At 37.3% G+C, this 20,613-nt stretch overlaps 2 long non-coding RNA genes across 2 annotated transcripts in view; one reads left to right on the forward strand and one right to left on the reverse strand.

Annotated features, from left to right (window-relative positions):
* LOC110477337 (uncharacterized) overlaps positions 1 to 20,613 on the reverse strand; it is a 347,738-nt gene that overhangs the window by 177,015 nt on the left and 150,110 nt on the right. The window lies entirely within an intron of this gene.
* Positions 1 to 20,613, forward strand: part of LOC110477293 (uncharacterized) — a 141,428-nt gene that overhangs the window by 51,452 nt on the left and 69,363 nt on the right. The window lies entirely within an intron of this gene.

Consider the following 20,613-nt stretch of genomic DNA (forward strand, 5'->3'; position numbering starts at 1 on the left):
GCCCCTGGGGCTGGAGGGCTGCTCCCTTGCAGCAGTCTGAGAATAGTCACCTCTGATCACTGTGCAATTTGGGTTAACTTTGCACATGTGAGTTCTGCCATGTGCCTTCAGATCTAGAGAAGGTGCTTTACCTCTATCTTTAGTAGTAACAAAGCAGTCAAAGCCTTCTTCCATCAGGGAAGAGTTCTTTCAGGCCTGGCCTGGTATGGCCCTCCTGCCTATCGGGAGCAGAGACCCAAATAACCAGAAGAGTTTTACCAATTAACTTAGTAAGGTTGTTGGCTTTGCTTTGGCCCTTGCATCTTGCCAAAGCAACACTCAAACACTGAAAGAATCTTTTCCTGTCTTGCTCATCCTACATCCTGAAAATTTCCTGCTGAAGAAATACTTGCAATAATGAGAGAGGACCCAAGACCTGCCCCAATCCACGGCACAGCTTTCAAACCTGTGTGTTTAGAAATGAGCCAGAAGTGATTCTGTGCCCGGGTGTGCTTTGTCCATGCTGAAACATTCCTGGCCCTTGAACTGTGCTGTCACTGAGGAGCAGGGTCAGAGATCAGAGACATGTTTAAACAGTGTTATCACATGCCAGCATTCATGACTCCTCAATTAGACCTGCAGCCTTTAAGGGCCTTGTTGCCCCGGTTTCATGGCAGCTAAAAATTGACTTCAGATTGCTACAGCTCATTTGCCTGCCCAAGGACTTTGAGATTTGTCACAGACAGAACCTTACTCAGAGCATTTTATATGCAGGTGGAGTGCACTGAAATTCTGTGGATATCACAGAAACATAGAATAAACTGAGCTCAAAGAGAACCATCAGGGTCATCGAGTCAAACTCCTGGCTCTGCACAGGACACCACAAGAACCACAGAGTTTTGTCCAAACGCTTCTTGAACACAGATACTCAGAAGCTGCCTTCACTCTCAAGCTCTCACCAAAAATTATTGGGAAAAAATTCAAATCAGTCACAAGTAGGTTAAGTCCACTCTTCTTTTAAAATTATTTTTTTTCTTTCTCCAATAAATACTTGCAATTATTTGGATAAAATTTGGAAGTTAGACTGGAAGTAACTCTCTATTAAAACCATCAAGGTGTTCCTTGTACAATTTAGGGTTTAACATTAGAGAAAAGTGCTGAAGACAAAATGCAAAACTTAAGACTGTTTGCAACTGTAAAATTTTCTAGCATTGTAACAGAATAAGAGACTGGTAACTGCAAACTGCAGTACTAATCCTTAATGTAATTTAACAATTACTAATGCACAGTAAGTTTCTTCTATTATTTTCTTTTTAGTTTCATCAAAAAGACCAGATCAGCTGAAAACTGCTATTGTAAGGATTTTTAATCAAATGCAATTATATAATTAATGATACACTACTAAGCCATGGCAGTCCAATTACCATTGATAAACATTTCTTCAGGGGTCTCTAGCTCTTCATAGTGAAGACTGGCAGAGAATGGATTCCTATTAGGCAGCTCAGAGCCCCTTGGGCTCTGTCATAGATAAATAGAATTTTACATGCTTGTACTGCTCTTGTCTTATTCTAACAGCTCCCTTCTAGTCATACTAAATAAGTTAGGCTTATTCTGTTGAAGGCAACTTAAATTCTGCATGAATGCTATAACCAGCAAATGCAAATGTTGGAGCACAGCAGCATTGCACATTGTGTTTTCCTCTAGTACTAGCAAATTTCAGGGCAGAAAATTTCACTGCAGTTGAATTTCACAGCATTATAAATTTTATTAAACAATTTTTCAGGGAAAAAAAAAACACTTATCCCAGGAAAATTGTGGTTAAGCAGCCAATAGTCAATGTTCATGCAGCTTGAAAGTGAACTACAAGAACTGAAACTTGTTTTGCAACAAATATGTTAGAGATAATATCAGTGTCTCTTCCTTTAAGGTAAATTCTTGTAAAATAAACAAGATGCAGTAGCTTTAAAGAATCATAAGGAAAGACAGAGATAGAAAGCAAAACAAGACAGTGAAAAAAGCACAATTATCTAAAAGTAACTGACTCTAAAAGTAACTCCCTCTTCCCAAATAACAAAATAATAGAGATCATAGTGACAAAAAACTAAAGCTTTGAAATTTTGGTTTGGGTTGGATGGGACACTAATGATCATCTAATTCCAACGCCCTGCCATGGTCAAGGACACCTTCCACAAGATCAGGTTGTTCAAAGTCCTGTTCAACCTTGTCTTGAGCACTTCAGGAACTGGGAATCCACAGTTTCTCTGGGAAGCCTGTGGCAGTGGGTCACCACTCTCAATCTCAATATTGTTTTGGGCCACATTTGTCATCGCTCCTGAATGACATGGCTTATGGTTATATTACTAGGGAAATATTTTATAGAGCTATAGGTGTTGGGAGAGGGTTTAATTCTGTTTCTTCTGTAGATATTCTTGGGCTTAATCCAGAACAGATCTGTTCTGGTAATGAAGAAGGAAGAGTGCAGAGCAGCACATGCTTTTCACTTAAAAGGTTGAACAGCTGTCACTGTGTGTGCTGAAAACGAGAGGGGCTACAGGCCCATTGCTGCTCTCCAGAAAGTCTCCTTACACCTGCTGAGGATACAAAGCCACCAAGAATGATCAAGTAATAAAATGTTCATGTGTGTGCATGTGTGTGTATACTTATATATGTGTATCTGTATATTTCAGTTGAAATTCACATCTGAAATGATCCATGGAGTTTATTACCCCTGACTAGCCCCTGTCTTTTACTTTCTTCTGTGCCATGTTGGAGTTTGCTGTATGTGTGTGCCAGTAACCATATAAGCCATTATCTCACCCCAGTTTTTAAGAAAATAAATGTAGCAAAGTCAAGCAATCTGTGTGCCTCTGGGGGATTTTATTAACTTTCTCTTTTTTTTCCCTTATTATTCAGTCTTCTCTTGAGATTAAGAATTATTCTTTGTGGTACATTGTTAAACTTAGAAAAATGGTTCCATACAAGGAGGGAATATGTAACTCCTTGCACACAGCTTTTCAGACTTAGATGAGTAAGTTACTCTGATTTAGTCCAAAAGGCATTTGTTCCTCCTGCCACTGGTACTATGCACACATTGTTCCAGTTACAGAGCTATAGTTTCTTTATGAAACTAGCTTCAGATTTTACAGCCAAAAATGATGTGTAAAAAAATGCAAAATCAAATATATATTGTGCCTATTGATTGTGTACCTATATCACAATCAGTCATAAAACTTAATCACTACCATGAAAACTCTTCATAGAATTACTGCTTCAAAACTCTGAATGAATGAACTGGTCCCTATACAAATGCCAAATACATACATGTATTTTTTCCAAATGCAAGTTTGTTATTAACCTAATAGTTAAATTGCCTTTAAAAAAATGTTTATTATTTTTATTTTAAATATAATACATCAGTACACAAATTGACACTGAATGGAATTTGTGGACAAAAATAGTTATTGTTCACCAAGTTCTGGATTTGCAGACTTCACTGTTACTGGCTACATCACCAGCTACAGAGCTGTATAATCAACAAAAAAGGGGGTTTCATTAATCCTGGTGTCTCTAACTACTGACAAATATTAATATTGACATCAAACATATGTTTCTCAATTAATGTGAGTACTCTCATAAATTTCCCTTAGGTTTGTTTTTTTTTTTTAATTTAAAGGCTGCATAAATTCGGAAAAAAATAAAATGGTTTTATATTCATAATTCTGAAAAACAACTAGATAATATTTTATTGCTTTTTGTGCATTGTAATTTGAACAGGTTCTGTCCACTCTACAGTTTATTTTAGATAATAATGTTGTATTATTATGCAAATATCACTCTTTTTTATTGCTAAGAATATGAATAGTTTAGACTCTCTATCCATTTCTACCTCTTTCACTCAGTTTTCTTCAAAGATATTAATGTAATTCTGCTTTTTCAGTTTTACTCAGGACAATTAAAAACTTCTTGACTTAAAAAGGATGTGTAGGTAAGCAATAAAATTCAACCTTTAATGTTGATATCCATCTTAAACATCTGTAAATACATTGCTAAAATAAGGTCTATTTTGCATTTTTAGATGGCAAATCATGCTTTTTTAAATGTAGATGTTTGGAAAGTAAAACTCATGTATTTTGCGTATCTCAATGGACATAGATGTATGCATAATTCATCAGTATGTGATTCAAATTGTCTTTTTCAAAATTCCTTCTATTTCTTGCACCAAGGGCCAGAATGGTTGAGCTACTATGAATTTAATGTTTCTTCCTAGAGACTTTTGAATGCGAAACAATACAATATCAGCTCAAATTTAAAATAAGAAATTTTCCTCTCTCAGTCTCTCCCATTTCAAGATTGTGCAATATGAACAAGGTGTGACAGACTATGCAACTGAGAAGTCCAGTTCTTCAGGTCTGAAGTAAAGACAAATGAAGACCAGTATTGTCTTAAGGGCATTTCTGTTATCCAAAATTGTCATCATTTATTTGTAATTGTTTTGTTGGAGAAAATATTCCATCAGTGGATGAAATGCTCTGTTATAGCTATGAGGGAACTATTATACTGCAGCACACATCCATGGAAGCAATATGTTTCCTCTCCTTCCCAGGAACCACCATCAAACTGAACCAGAGGAAAGTACCAGAGGCTGTGCATGGCACAGATTTTAAAAAAACCTGATTATAACTTAATCCCAGACAGACATGGTCAGTTTCATTTTACCAAACATCTATATCTGGTTTCATCATTCAGATTTCTTTTCTAACCAGAGGAGACAACAAAGCATTTCTAGAGTATTTCTAGGAATTACACCGGTCTTAAGTACATAATTCTCCCTTGTTAGAAGTAGACAAAATGAGTTTATAGGTAGATACTCACACAACAGACATCAAAATTTGATGAAATAGAATTTAGTCTTAGAGACTACTTCAAACCCCAAAATAAGCAGTTATCGTTTACAAAACTCTCTCATCCATCATGGAAATTAGTATGCACTTCAAGCCATTTTGTGTAATATGTTGATACATTAACACCACTGCTAAAGCTCTTTGAAGGTTAATTTCAGTTTAACAGTATAATCCTGGAAAAGCTTTCACTTATTACCCAGAGTACTGGAGAAAAGGGTTATTGAGGTTGTTTATGGAGCAGAGGCTGACACAAAAAGAAAGACATTCTTATCAGCACCTGAGTATAAAATAACCATCAGCTGAAGCTTGTCCATACATGATTCACTGCAGGAATCCAGCAGGTGATTGATAAAGGGAGTACACCAGATATGTAAGCAGGCTGCATATGAAAAGAATGTAAACAATTCAGCATTCCTGCCTGCACTCACCACCATGGAAACGATAACAACCTTCTCTCTGTTGACATATTTTGCAGCTCAGCCTTACCTCTCCTGTTCATATAGCCACTGTACTGGCTACAGATCCTCTCCAAACTCACTGTCCTTCCAGAAGGGAAAAGAATTATGGTGCCTCTCACAGGGCACCAGTACATCAGCATAAAGATAATATTAAGTCTACTGATCATCCAGAAAGACTGACTGGGGGACAGGGCTGATCAGCAACAAAACACACATTTCTTTGTTCTTGCAGACAACCCCAACAACAGCTTAAAGCTCTCTGTTTCCAGCCCGGGTGTTAATGCAAGCAAGGCAAACATGCAGTGGTAGCTTCTTTTGGGCCCGTCATCAATATCCTGCTGTGTGGATCCTCCTGCCTTACTTGAGGTGATAGAAAGGGACAACATACAGGCTACAGACAGGAAGAGGAATGAATACTACAACCTTTTGGATAAAACCAGATTTTCAGTAGAGGATATTAGAGAACATAATTTCTGGAATAGCTGTATTGTATTGCAAAGCTAAGACTAAGTAGGAATGTTGAGAAGTGTCTTGGGTCCTCTTTCCTTTCATACTGAAAAAGTCATAACTGTTAAATCTTTGATTTATGGGAGCAGAGTGATGATTTTAAATCACTGCACATTCATTTGATTTAGTACATTGAAAGAAATGAAAACTCCAGTGATAACATCAGCGTATTCTTAAGAGTCAGATTCGCATTCCTCATATCTTGTCTCCTATTACTGAGAACTACATTGACAAATTACAGTAAATGCTTAAACACATGGATTCCTGAACCCTATTCATATCCTAAATTAATACTGCTGCTTTCGTCCTGCTTATTTTGTAAAATGACCCTGTTGTTTTGATGCAGTTGCTTTGCATGAGATTCTTGCAGATTTATGTCAGTCAAGCTCTACACACATCAGGCGACCTTTTCATATGACCCTGCTCAAAAGAACAAGAGCCTCCTAAACAGTGTTCCAAGTTGTTTTAAATAGATTCCTCACATTCTCCTATTTATCAACAACCAGAATTTCTCAGCAAAGTATTTGACCTCTGGAATTTTCTGACCAATTTTTTTCAAAGAAACTTGAATTTATTACTGTTCATTCCTCCTTCTGCATATAGATGATAGTGCATAGATATGCAAAGTCCAAAATGGGCTAAAAATGGTGCCTGGAGTAGACAACCCATCTCTGTGTGTTGTCTCAGTTTGAAAAAGTGTGATGAGGTTCTTAAACCTTATCTTCTTTACTTTCATATGAGAAAAGAGAATGTGATTCACACTGAAGTAAGAGAAAAAAATCATTGCAGACTATCTTAGCAGAACCATGGGTTACCCAGATCTCCTAAAGGCTGAAGTCAAGGCTGAAATAGGTGAGCCATAACTGTGGTATTCAATCCTCCACTCAGAAATGCTTATGTCTCAAAGGGCTCAAAATTGGTTAATATGATGCCAAATTTAAAAAAATATTTATGGAAAATCTGGAGAAATATTAATCTGTTGTTTTTACAGCCACGCCACAAAGATCTGACAATCTGCAGTAAAGACTCAAATTAACATGGTAGGAGTGATGTAGTAAGCTGGATTTTCTGTATGTTAATTTTGTCTAAACAAACCTACTGCCGCTCTTTAGTTAGCAGTGATGTGGATAATGGAGTAGGTTCATAAAAGCTACTTGAATCTCCAAAACGCCTTTGGAACTTTAACTTGTTGAAGGTTTTTCTGAGTGAATAATAAATGGTTGTGACGAAGATGCTTGCATCTCTACATGGGTTATCTACTCAAAGCACCATTTTTAGGTTTTCTTGAACTTTCCATATTTATGCACTATCATCCATATACAAAAGGAAGACAACATGAATAAGACAAAGTCTTGGTCAGAAAATGGAAAACACATTAGAGAATCACAGAGTATACTGAAGTGGAGTGGATTCACAAAGATCATCAAGTCCAGCTCCTGGCCCTGCACAGCACCATCCCCAAGAGTCACACCACAGTCCTGAGAGCATTGTCCAAACATTTCTTGAACTCTGCCAGGCTTGGACCACTTCCCTGGGGAGCCTGTTCCAGTGTCCTCCCGCCTTCTGGGGGAAGAGGAAGGTTCTTCCTAATATCCAACCTAAACCTCCCCTGACATGACTTCAGATCATTCACTGGTTGCCACAGAGAAGAGATCAGTGTCTATCTCTCCTCTTCCCCCTGCGAGGAACCTGCAGTGAGGTCTCCCCTCAGTCTCCTTTTCTCCAAGCTGAATAGACCAAGTGGCCTCAGCTGCTCTTCATACAGCTTCTCCTCAGGGCCATTTACTACCTTTGCTGCTCTCCTTGGGACATTCATTCTCTAAGAGTTTAATGGGGCACCCATAACTGAGCCAGCCCAGAGCAGAGTGGGACAATCCCTCCCTTGCCCAGCTGGCCATGCTGTGCCTGATGTCCCCAGGACAGGCTTGGCCCTCCTGGCTGCCAGGGCACTGCTGGCTCAGGTTCAACTTGCCATGGAACAAGACTCCCAGGTGCCTTTTCATGGTGCTGCTTTCCAGACTCTCATTCCCTGGTTTGTCCGTACATCCAGGGTTGCCTGGATTTATTGTCAGTATTGCCAGCAGAGTGAAGTGATCAATAGCATACCTCAGTGATCTGTGCTGTTAAGTTATCAATGAATTATCTAGAAAGTTACCCATAAACTGCCTAGAAAGGGGAATAGCTGAAGTGACAAAAATCTGATGGGAAGCCTTTGAAACTGAAGTTGTTCAAAGCTGCAAAAAATGCACGGTGACTGTGCAGCAGCATTTCATAAGAACCTAGTCAGATCCTGGCTGTTCTGAATACGTGACAAAAATAACATGGAATGTGAACCTTGGTGTGAATAAACGTAAAGTAATATCATTATGAGGGATGAGCCTTAACTTTGGTATGCAATCTTGGTTTACCATTACTAGAGTGAATTTTTGCTGCAAATTCTGTGGAAATCATTTTCTCAGAGCTTAGTGCAGTCAAAAAGCAAAGAAAATGCTAAGCAGTGTTGGAAAATTATAGAGACCACACCAAAAACTGCATCTTGATAGTATAACCACAACTTGATAGTATATGTTTGCTGTGTATTTGCAAGATCATGATGAAAAAAGAAGTACTTCAACATTTTCTTGTAAGGCATTAATAATAATAACAGCAATACTTCTTATAAGTCAGCTTCTTATATTAAGGCTGCCTGAAAGACTATCAATTCCTAAGGTGCCAAAATAGGTGTTGATAGGCCTTGCTAATTAAAATAAACATTTGGTTTTGGTCTCTAGAAAATTAGTTTTGCAACTGATAGTAAACTCTCAATTTAGTCCCCAGTTATACACAAATGGATATTCAGTTTTGTCTCCTAAATACTTTGGGTTTTCTTTTGATCTGTGGATATTTTTAATATGTGGGATATTTTTATTTCCCCCTCCCCTGCATTTTAATTTCTGGATGCAACACAGTAGGAGACACAGCAACTGGAGCTGTTGAAACAAAGACACTACAAAATAATTGCAAAAGCATTAGCACCAGAAATTATTTAGGACCAATTAATGGGGAAATTCACTAAAAGCTCCATTATGTCTTTAAAAGAGCTTTACATGCTTATGTCATGCAGCTCATAAATAACAGGGATCTAAAAGGAAGTCCCTTTGTAAATTGCTCTTCAGACTTTGTAAGAGTAGATGCCAGTCATGAAGCTATTTAAACATAAGTTTATGTTCAGAATAAAAGCATGAATGAATCATGATCTCATTTTGGAAATTGCTGTGGGTGGAAATGGAAGAATTTGGCCAGACTGGTTATGTTACATACACATAGGGGAACTGAGGAGATTTGAGTTAAACAAGGGAGTGTCAAACATGGTTTATTGGTGATTTGAAGTTCCTGTTAGTCAGACACATTGGAGAAAATATAAAATGGAACTCACAACTACAGATAAAGCTACGTACATAAATTATAAAAATCTGAAAGAATGTAATTAGAATCATGATCTATCCTTGCCCTAGTAGTAGTCATTCAAGAAAATAAAAAGTATCATAAATTGACTGAACTAAAAGTCAAGAAGCATGAAGCCAGTCTGGTAAAACTGTACCCACAGGGTGACTGGTGAGGAATCATTGCAGGAATGCCAGAGCATTTGAGAACTCAGGCTTCTCCAGAAAACAGGATGCATTGATTGTGTTAGCATTTGATGTTAGTTTGAATGACCTCATTGTATAAGTTTCTGATCAAGACTGATAATTTCAGTAGGGCCCAAATTGACTTTCATTGTGTTTGTGACAGCTGGGGGCAACTGGCATGTAATTTCTGTTGTGTTTTTCGTCTGATTTTTTTGTCTCAGTGTAGTCTTAAACAGTCTTAAACTATCTTTGTGAACTGCTGTGTGGTGATACTTACTATTAACTACCATGAAGATTTAATAAGACCTAACCTAAGGAAACTATCTGAGATTTATCTTATTTAAAGCAATTTCTCAGAGTGTCCATGCCAGCTAGACAAAAAACCTCACCAAGAACAGCTGCAAGATAATCAGATGCAGCAAACCCTATCAGGAATGTGTTAAAGTGTTGTGATGGGGAACTGCAGCATCTTTTTTTTACCACCTTCCTAATGTGAAATTATAACTTGAATTTTCTGTAGGTGTTATGACACTTTCAATGATCAAATTCAGATGTCAGAGAACAAGACACAGGACCTTTATCACTGCTGGTCTCCTCTACCAGGGGTATAGGCATTTCCTGTGTGCATATGCTAGACATAAATACAGATATTTAGGAGGTGCTTTCACTGAAATATAGGTTATATTCAATTACACCCCGGTTGTGGTTTCACTTCGTGTTCTTTGGGAATGCTCTTAGAGAGCAAGGCAATAATTTTCCCCAAGAAAAGGGAATGAAGACAAAACCCTACTGAAATAGTAAAAAAAAAATCAGTGTGGTTACCATTCCCAGCTTTGCAGTGGTTCTATTTTAGCCTTTGGGTGTCAGGCTTTCATTTCATACTGCAGAACACTTCCTGAATTCCTGGGGCTTCATTTCTTCTGCATCTGTAGCATTTCACTCCTGCCTTTTTCTTCTATTTTGCTGCCCTTAGTGCCATGCTCTAGAAAGGGTGTTTAAGTTGAATTTACGCTGAAGAAATCCCAACAGGAATATCAGGTTGCAGCATTGCTTTCATCTCACTGCTCTTTCAACAGACAGCCCCAACTCTGTTTTGCTAATTTTGACAGAGAAAGTGTTTCAAATAGAATTACTGAAAGGCATCTGGTCTCGTTTTTGTCAGTACCTTCTTGGATGGTACCATGGGAAGATGTTTGTCTTATGGAAATTAATGAGAGAACTTTCTCTGCAGATGAAGGAACAAAAGAGCAGCAGACCTTTCATGCTTGTTTCAGCACTCTTTCTTCTTTATGTTAATAGGCAGCAACAGCACCAGAAAGTCTTTGGAGAAACATTCTCTTAATGTCATCTTGTTCACAACATACAGAGAAGCAGCAGCCAAGCTGGTGATGGTAATTGTATATAACCTCTGTAAGGTTGACATAGACCTACAGAATCTGATGGAACATTAGCTATAAGTGTATCTGCAGGTGGCTTTCTCTATTAAAAAGCGTTTAGTCTTAAATTCAGGTTGGAAATTGAAGAAAATTTGGCATAGTATAAACGACTTTCAAAAAAATATAATACAAACTTAAATACTTACCACTAGTTTTCGATGGAAGAATGTTCAATTTTTTTTGTTACATATGCATATATATGTGTATGTAATAAAAAAATTAAAAATACTTGTGATAAATTAGCTGTTGAATAGTGTCAGTTAATTGTCGTTACACTCAACAGTTTTTTTTTTCTGTTTAAATTATGTGAATAAATTGCAAGATTGTTTTTAACATAACATTGCATAACAAAATTGTTAACACTTCTGATTTCTGGTGGAAATCAGAAATCAGATCTGGAAACTTTGCACTGTATCTTATTTCTTTTCCTAAGAGCTAATCTGAAAAACGTGGTGTAGTGGAAAGTATAACTATTCACAAATTTGTACTAAAACACTCATAATAAAGTTCCAGCCATAACTAGGAGCACGTGGCTGCCAAATATCAATACAGGATTAGGAGACTTGGCTTATTTTCCTTTTGCAAAGGAGGACTCAAACCCTTCTGACTCCTGAGATACAAGTGTTGTATGGAGATAGGTGTCTCCTTCCATTGCTTCTGTTATTCTATTCCATTTTACATTTCATAATAAAATATTGATCAGAGTATTAAAGTTGCTATATAGCCTGATAATTAGGACAGTGATCTGAATCCCATTTCCTGTGCCAGCTGGTATTTCAATATAAAGGCATCCATCAGCTTGAATTTAAATCCCTGTTTTAAATCAGGTGGTGTCCTAAACTGCTAAACCATAGAGACAGACCATTTTGGCTCAATGAATATTTCATTATGTCCAAAGCAAAGAGATGGAGAGCAGCATTATCTGAAAAGCTGGGAATTATCATGGTCACTGAAGAGCCAGGGCAGCAATTGTGAAGCTTTCAGAGTTTCCAGGCTCCTAAATCCACATGAGCCCATCTGTTGACCTATGAATCTGAAAATCTTGGAAGCCTTCAGGCAAGTTGTAAAGGAGACAGACTTCAAGGATCTTTGTCCTCTCACCTGTTCATTTATTTGTTAATTGGGTGCTAAAGAACTCAGCAGGTAACTTGGCATGTGATTAAAGGGTTTTGCAACATTTTTGGCATGAGTTTCATCAAAATCCTATTTGTCTTCTAGTGCAATTTTACTGTGATCTTCGAAAAATATCTTTCTTTCACTAATTCAGCATCCTTCAAAAAAAAAGCCAGAATTGTTCATATTTTCCAAACAGCTAAGTGTTTACTTTTCAGGCTCAATTCATTATACGTAACATAGCCAGAAAACTCATGACACACACTGAAGGAGAGCTCTCTGCAGAGGAGCATGACAGACTGTGTCACTGGCTTCTAATACATGTGAGCTTTCACGAAGATCATGTTTCTGATATTTGTGTAAAGTAGGATGCCAGGATCTTATTGCTTGGAGTGGGAGGATAAGATGATCTGATCAGTGTGCCAAGTTCCTGTAACTCATCACTTTCCATTCTCCATGAAGTGTCATTCCCCTAATCTGTCTGCCAAAAGCTGGTTTCTGTTTCACAGTCCCAAGGATGGTGTAAAATCTCACTAACTTATTACCTTCCTGTTAGGCTAAGCACTGCAAAGCCTGTTTCTGATTTGCGCTTGGTTTCAAGTGGTGGTCAGCTACTAAAAAATTCTTTCTCATTCTCCTTCTCTCTTCTCCCACACCAGCTCTGCCCTGTCCTCCCCCCTCATCCCCCAGCCCTTTCCTCACCTCGGTTTGGGCATGCTTCCAAGTGTCAGCAAAAACTGGGTCCCCAGCCACATACAATAGGCAGTGCCTGCTGCGTTTCATTTTTGTTTCGGATGGATTGAAATACAAGACACAAAAGGGGTCTGTCTGGAGTCAAACTTGCTCAAAAAGTTATATCAGTATATTAGACTTTGTTGTTTCTGTAATATTGGCACTTTGAATCATATGATATTCACACATAAGACCAGTAAGTTTGGAAAAATCCACACAGATTTCTAGTTGTGCCTGGAACAAGCAGGTGTAATCCTGGAAAAATAAATTTAATCCAGTTGCTAGCACTGATTCCTTTAGCATTTTATCAAAATCCCTGTTGTAGCAACGGTCTTATTCTGTTTTTTCCATTCTGCTTAACCAGCAGATGACTCAGTCTACAGACCAAGATAATGCTGTACAATTATAGCATTCAAAATGGTTTATGTGTGACTACTCAAGGCTTGTCTTCACTCTGTTTATTGGCTACCAGCACACTAAGCTAAATGCAAGTTAACAAATTCCTAAAAATACCCCAGGGATGAATCATCCCTTTCAAAAGGGTTCTGGAGAGTGTTTACCACTGATGGTAAGTCATGGGGTAGCAGGGAAGCCAATTTCTGTTACAGAAAGAGACAAGCTTGAGTCAGCCAAATGCTATGTTACAGTTTCTGAATGCTTTGCCTGGAAGATGGCTATTATGAGTTCATGTTCTCAAATTTGGACAGCTAAAGGAAACCGTTAAAGCAAAATTTTCCCAAAGTATCTTGCAAGCCTGATGTCTGCTGCTTTCCATAAGGATACAGGAATTAAGATTTTATTTTTTTTTTTTTTTACTTTCGAATCCTAAAGTGACTCATCATTGTCAGAGAAAAGAGTCCATTTGCTGGAATTTAGAAAATTGCCTTTCAAATCTCATATTGGACAAGGTGTGTTCAAATTCATGACATAGATGTGTGCTTGAACATTCTCTGCTACCTACAGAGCAGACTGGATTATTTTTGAAAGGAAAATAATTATCTTCTGTATTTTTTCCTTAAAATGTTTGCGTTTAATAGATCCCGGATTTCAGATAGTCTTAGAAGGGTTAAATAGCAACAAACAACAACAGTAAAATCTAGGAGAAATTAACATTGACATTTTAACCACTGCCCTGTAATAAACACACAGCAAACCATAACAAATGTATTAATCTACCTATAAGAATTTAATATTATCCCAGTATTATGACTTTCCACTCTGATTTAATCTGATTGAACATTATTTACTGTAAATTTAAAAAATGCAAAAAGCATAATTCATAGAGATCTTTCTGGTTTTTAACTAATTGTTTCACATTTACAATTTGATCGTTGATAAATGGCATAGGCAGGAATGCTTCAGTGTGGATTAAGGAGTTATCTCCAGTGTGCTTTCCTCACAGATGTTGCTATCCCCACACATCTGAGATACCATAAGTGGCCACCCAGCTGCATCATGGCATCACTTCAGTTGTGTTTTGGGCACCCTGCTCATCCACTAATCCACAGCTAATGCAGGTGGTTTTTGCTTAAAAGATGTATTTAGTAGTACCTTTAAATACCTCAGGCTTGAGGTTGGAAGAATAGAGTCCTGAAGGTGTCATTCAATAAATGGATTACCAATTACAGTTAACATAAAAACATGTCAAGTCTTCCATATTTACACCTTGACAAGTTGCAAAAAAGGCTATTGTCTCCAGATAAAAGTGGAAAATAGAGGATAAAAATAATTTTAGAAATCATGATTCAACCAGTGGAATATATAGAAGGCATCTCACAGCCCATTCCTGACATACCTCTCTGTTCATGCTTTGCCTGTCCTCTGAGAAGCAGCAAAGGGAAAGGCATGGACTCACCTCAGAAAATCTGAATGTTTGTGACCAAAAAAGTAAATTAAACAGGATTTTGAAAATAGAATTTTAAAAATAGGGATGGTGTGAATGATTTTATACTCTGCAATCTACTTCCCTGATAGAATTCACTGTAACCAAGCAAGTTTGAAGTTGCGCACAGGTGACCAGTGAGATCTGTCACACAAAGGCACAAGGATTGGCATCTTCACAGACCAGAATCCTGGATTCTTTGCAGGGAAACTACTGAGTCAGTACTGCTCAGAGGTTAATTAATTTTATTTCACAGTGAAAAGGTTCAGTAAATCCTTATTTCAGAATTAAAACCTTTTTTTCCACAATTCTGTGTTTGCAATTTAATCATACTCCCTTTGTCCCTTGACTCCTCCCTCTCACAGTTATACTTTACTAAATATTCTGATGTTTGCATTGAGATTGTGTTATAAATCTTTAAGAAAGTAGCCTATGAAAATGTTCACTTGTGCTCACACTTCTCCTGTCAGAAGGAAGAGTGTTACCTAAGATGTGCAGCAGCCATGTTTGCAGAGGCAGATCTGGGAAATTGACTGCTGGAAAGAGTTTCTGTGAAGAGTAAATGAAGAAATCTTTAGATAATCACCCGTGATGGAGACTTTGAAATGTAGACCAGAAATGTTTATAATAGCAAAACCTCCCACTTGATCCCTGTGAAGATCTGGAGGAAAGGCTGCTGCTGTTAAGTGATGAGTTGCCTCACTAAATGCTCCGTGAAAGTCCTTTGCAAAACCTTTGCCCTTAGGTTGATGTGAACCGCAAGCTTTTAGCTCCTGCATTTTCGAGATGATGCACTTGCTGCCCTTCACAGACCATATTTTGGAAGAGGTGCTGTAATGCAGCTTCACAGAATGAGATGCAAAATAAATGAGCCTGCTGGCAGAATGCTGCTTAAGAGCCTTCTGGGAGCTGTTTATCAGAGCCCAGCCCCGCCTCACATCCATCCTCAGCACCATCCACCCCTGGTCCTAGAGAGGGCTCAGGGCACTCACTGGAACCACTGAACATTTGCAAACTCACCAGATAATCCAAATGCATGAGGGGCCAGGAGATGAGTGAAAACTTTCTACTTCAGCTTCCTTCCTTTCACTTTTTTACAACCGAAGGCAGCCAACAGTTCAAGGCTTCTTGAACCAAGAATTAGAACCAAAGATATAGGATTTGAACCAAATAAACCTGAAATCTTATGTTGGAAATTTGGGACAACCCAAAAATGAGAGGCCTAAGTGTTTATGTGCTAAATGTGTAAGAAGAGAAATAGGTATTAATGAAAAATTTATAATTATAAATTTGTATGAATGAGCGCTTGGGCAAGAAGACCACTCAAAAGCTGGTTTGGCTCAAGAGAATAATTCCTGGTGCCTTCAACTAGCCCTTTATTCCTAATACAAATTCTGCTAAAGAAATCAAGTATCGATGTCAATAAATATATAGAGCAAAAATAACATACAGGTCTAAATATAAGTAAGCATCTGCACAAGTTTCAGTGCTCACAAATCCACCTTCAGATTGTGTTATATTCCCTCCTCACAACTGGGAGGAATTTACATGTTTCTATTTACGTCCACTTGATCCTGTAATATAGAACATAAGAATAGAAAAATCACAGAATAGTTTTGCAAACAGCTCTAACTAAGGCTAAGGTTTATTGCAAATCAAATTCACAGTTTTGCATTAAATTTGCTTTCTTCTCTGCTCACAAATGTGTGATAATATTAGAACAGTACTCAAACAAGACCAAAAAAAATTCTGGAACAAAATTATACGTATCTAAAAAGATAGTCCTCAGAAAAGTGCTTGAGGAAGTCCAAGCACACATAATTGTTTTAAGCGTGCATGGTTTTCTCAACTGCATATGCATTTTCTATAATTAGACCTGCATGAATAACAGTTTTTTTCTGTTTGCTGGCAGCTTTAAAAACAGACCAAATCAATGAATGTATAGGCATAAAAAGACATTTAGTATTGATTAAAACCAAAACATTTTGGTTCAAAAAAACTTTGAAATTAAATATTTTATCTTTCTTCTGATTTTTTAACAAAAACAATTAACAAATATATTAATTTATGAAACACTTCAGTACAGCTGTATATGTATTTTTCCCATGCAGAATTCTTCCTGGAAAGGCTTCTCCAAATCACAAATTAGGAAGTTACAGCCTGTTTAGAAATTGCAGACGAAATGTCTGAATTCATTTCTGTATGTAATCTCCATCATTTCCAATTCTGTACCTTTTTTCCCCTGCTTATTTTTTACTTTTTTCTCATTTTCAGTCCTCTGTTCCACCTCTGTCCATGCCTAGCTTATTTTAGTTTGGATGAACACGTGCTTCTAACAGTGAAATCACACCTTTAATGCATTCAAAATCAAGGAGAATCGCCAATCTTCTGTGCCTCGGTGTTTCTGCTTTTCATATGGTTGACACTGATAGGGTCTGTATTGGTTTATATTTTCAATACATTTTAAGAATTAGTCACCTTTTTGACCTCTTAGAACAGCAAATAGCTGTGCAAACAAATGTAGGGGAGAACTTTGAGCTGTTGGACTAAGCAGACATAAGAAGGAAATCACTCCAGTGGGGCTCATACACATGGACTGTCAAGGTGCCATCCTGACAGGTATCTTTTTTCACTACAGTCACACAATTTATAGTATCAGAAGTTTTAGAGGTGAAATATGTGCATTTCATTGTTAGAATTAAAAGGAAATCTTTAAAATCCTTCTCCACAGCTTTTTATTTTAACATGGTATTAAGTAAAATTATGTTAATGTAAAAAAAACAAAAAAGAAAGAGAGAGAAAGTATTCAGGGAAAGGTCAGTGTGACAGGCTTAAAGATGTGCTGCTGATTACTCATTAAAGCAATTTTGCAATGAGGATTTTAAAGTGTCTTTGCTTCCACTAATGTTCTGCAATCTCACCAGCATGGGTCAAAAGCCCTGGGGGCTTGACAGGAGATAAACAAATGCATAAAGTTCATGAGTGCTTGAATTCATCCTTCTTCACTGAAATGTACAATTATATCCCCTTAATTAAAACTGTCCTGTTGTATTGCTGTGTGTGCAGTAGGAGTGAGAATTAGGAGTGTTCCAGAGGCATGATCAGGACGATGATGTCAAGGTGAGCTGGAGTTCAGGCTCCCTGGAACTGGGGATCCTGGTGGCCATGGAGGTCTGACCTCTGGCAGTGGGTTCAGAAGTAATTAAGGGTTCAGTTTTTTGCAAATGTTTTATATGAGGCAGTACCTCAGCTTTGATTGCACTTAAAATATGGTGTGAATATCTTTTTCTACAAAAAGGAGAAAAAAAATCAGATTGGTGCATCAGAAATTTGTGTAACAGATGGGTATTGATACACTGATATACTGTTGGGATACAATCTTGTGGTATGGATATCCTACCACTTCAGGTGGCCCTGCCATCATGCCTCTGCCTGGTTAGAAGCATACATGGAGAAACCACACCCTAAGCTGACCAAAGAAGCACAAGATTTGACACAATGAATTTTTAAGTTCTATATGTTGAATGAAGAAGGGAAAACCAGCCCACAAATGTTTTCTACCCACCTGGCCACTGTCGACATTTCCTTCATGTACTGCAGAAATATTCTATCACATATTTCAAAACTCCACAGTGAGCTAGTAACAAATCTCTGCACCCAAAAGAAAAAAAATTGGAGAGGAAGGAACAGGGAAATGGAGGCAAAAAACCATGAATATCTCAGAAAATTGAGAAATTTTGGAGAACTTTCTATGTCTTTCAATCCAAACAAAATCACAGAAATGAAACTTGTGTCTGATAACATGTGATTTTAATTGTTTGATAGGAAAGGTATCCCTGGAGGAATTTCTAACTTCAAGTGTAATTACCAGCAATGGTTTGACTGCTGATGCCTTTGGGCAGCAATTTGCTTCTGTTTAGTTTGAAGATACTGTCATGTCAATCAGATCTGTGGTGTCATTCACAGGGAATTGTGACACTTAGACCAAGGAAAATGCATGTTAGAAGGCACGTCCTCCAATCCATGCTTAAGGCAGAGTCATTTCATCCAGCTGTTTTTTTTCAGAACAGAAGACTGGAAGTGTTAATTGGAGAGATGAGACATTCATTAACCATAAAGATGGTTGGAAACAAATTTCTCCTCTTTTCCTTTGCACAGTTTTATTTACAGAAACTGATAGTTCTGAAATTGTTATTTATCATATTTCTTTGCACAACGTTAATGAATAGGCATAAAACATTTATTTTTGAAGTTCTGCACAATCTCTCACCCTCCCTCCTTCCTTCTATGCATCTGTTCTGTATCTCATCAAAACTAGCTGCAATTTCCATCAGTGTGTTCACAGATATCTATCCAAGAAAAGTTAATGTAGATAGAAAATCTGTATGGTGGAATTTTGGAGGAGGAGGTGGGAAATTTTTGGTTTATTTGTTAGTTTTTCAGATTTTTTCTTTTGCCAGCTTCATGTAGTCAATCTGGATGTCTGTGTAAAATGCTCATAACTGAAATTTAAGGTTTTTTTATTAGACCTTAATGACATATATTATGCTTTGATTTTTTGACTAATTATGTATCTTAGAATTAATATCGCAAATTTTAATTTAAGAATATTTTCCATGGATTTTCTACACGCAGGTTTAAAATATTAGAAAATGTTCCTAAAATTAACAATATTTCTATTTCAGGTCCTCAAATGACATAACATCCACAGCTGCTGTTCTAACACCCTTGTGTTCCCACCTCCTAGAAGACAGGAAAGCTAATTTCCTTTTATCAGTGGCAGGCTGGTCAGCTATGGGGGCTTCACTCAGTACTTTCAGCTGTAGGGTACAGAAGTGCATCTCACTCGTGGAAAAAGGCTCCCATCCTACCCACCTCCTACCTCCACTTCAAGACAAGTTTTTCTTTCCTGTGGGAAGGAATACTCACAGAGACTGGAGCCTCTCTGCAGCACAGAGAACACTTTAGGTGTCACCATGGGAAGTCTGCAGCAGGGGAGGATTTTCCTGTGTGCAAAGAGACTGATCCATTCTTTTTAGGAGAACTGTAGAACATTGGTACATGCAAAAATGAATGTAGTCAAAAGTATCAAAAATCTGCTTTATACTATCAACTGTAATCATTGTGATTATTATAATATAGGCCTGTATTAGCACCTAAAGAACCCAGTTCCATGTTCCAGAAATTGTTTAGATATAAGGTGAGTGAAGGGTGGTTCAGCTACTGGCAGAGAAGTTAAATATTTTCCAGTGTGTTACAAAAGATAACATGCTAGATTGTGCTTCTAGGACTGGACAACCCTACAATGTTTGGCAAGTGACTTTATCACCTTGTGCCTGTTTCCTATTCACAGATTTGGGCTGTGAGTATGTAGTGACATGTTACAGTGTTTTCAGATTTGCAGGTGCAAGGAGCTATTAAATAAAATAAAAAAAGGAAATTAGGAAACAGTGTTGGCAAATGAATAAAACATTAAAGAAAACATCTGTGAAGAATCTGGAAGTATAAAAGGTCAATCTGTTCCCTAGCCATGCATTCAATTTTATTTTTATTTTCTATGAGAATTGTAAAATAAAATCTTATATAATCTACCAAATGAATCATCCATGGGAAAGAGAGTTCTGGAACACCACATGAAAAAACAATTCTCTGATGATGAATTTAAGAAGGTAGACAAATTTTCAAATTTTCAAATCCTAGCAACTTTATCCCCCATTTTTTTTTTAGAGCTTTTACCTGGACATTTTCTAACTTTTATTCATTCTATACTACAGACATGATTCCTGAAAGTTACTCAAATAAAACTTCTATTTATACTGGACTTGAAATCCTTCTTTATTCTGTGAGAGATCTTTAGGGTTTAAAAATCTTTGAAAGTAAGAGATTAATGATAACTTTTAGTTAGTTCTAAATTAAGTAGGTGAAATAAAAATTAAAATCAGAATTTTATAAAACTGTTGGGTTTTGCAGATCTCTACTCTTTTTATTCTTTAAAGA

This window comes from Lonchura striata, chromosome 1, assembly GCF_046129695.1.
Source record: "Lonchura striata isolate bLonStr1 chromosome 1, bLonStr1.mat, whole genome shotgun sequence".
Classification (NCBI taxonomy): Eukaryota; Metazoa; Chordata; class Aves; order Passeriformes; family Estrildidae; genus Lonchura; species Lonchura striata.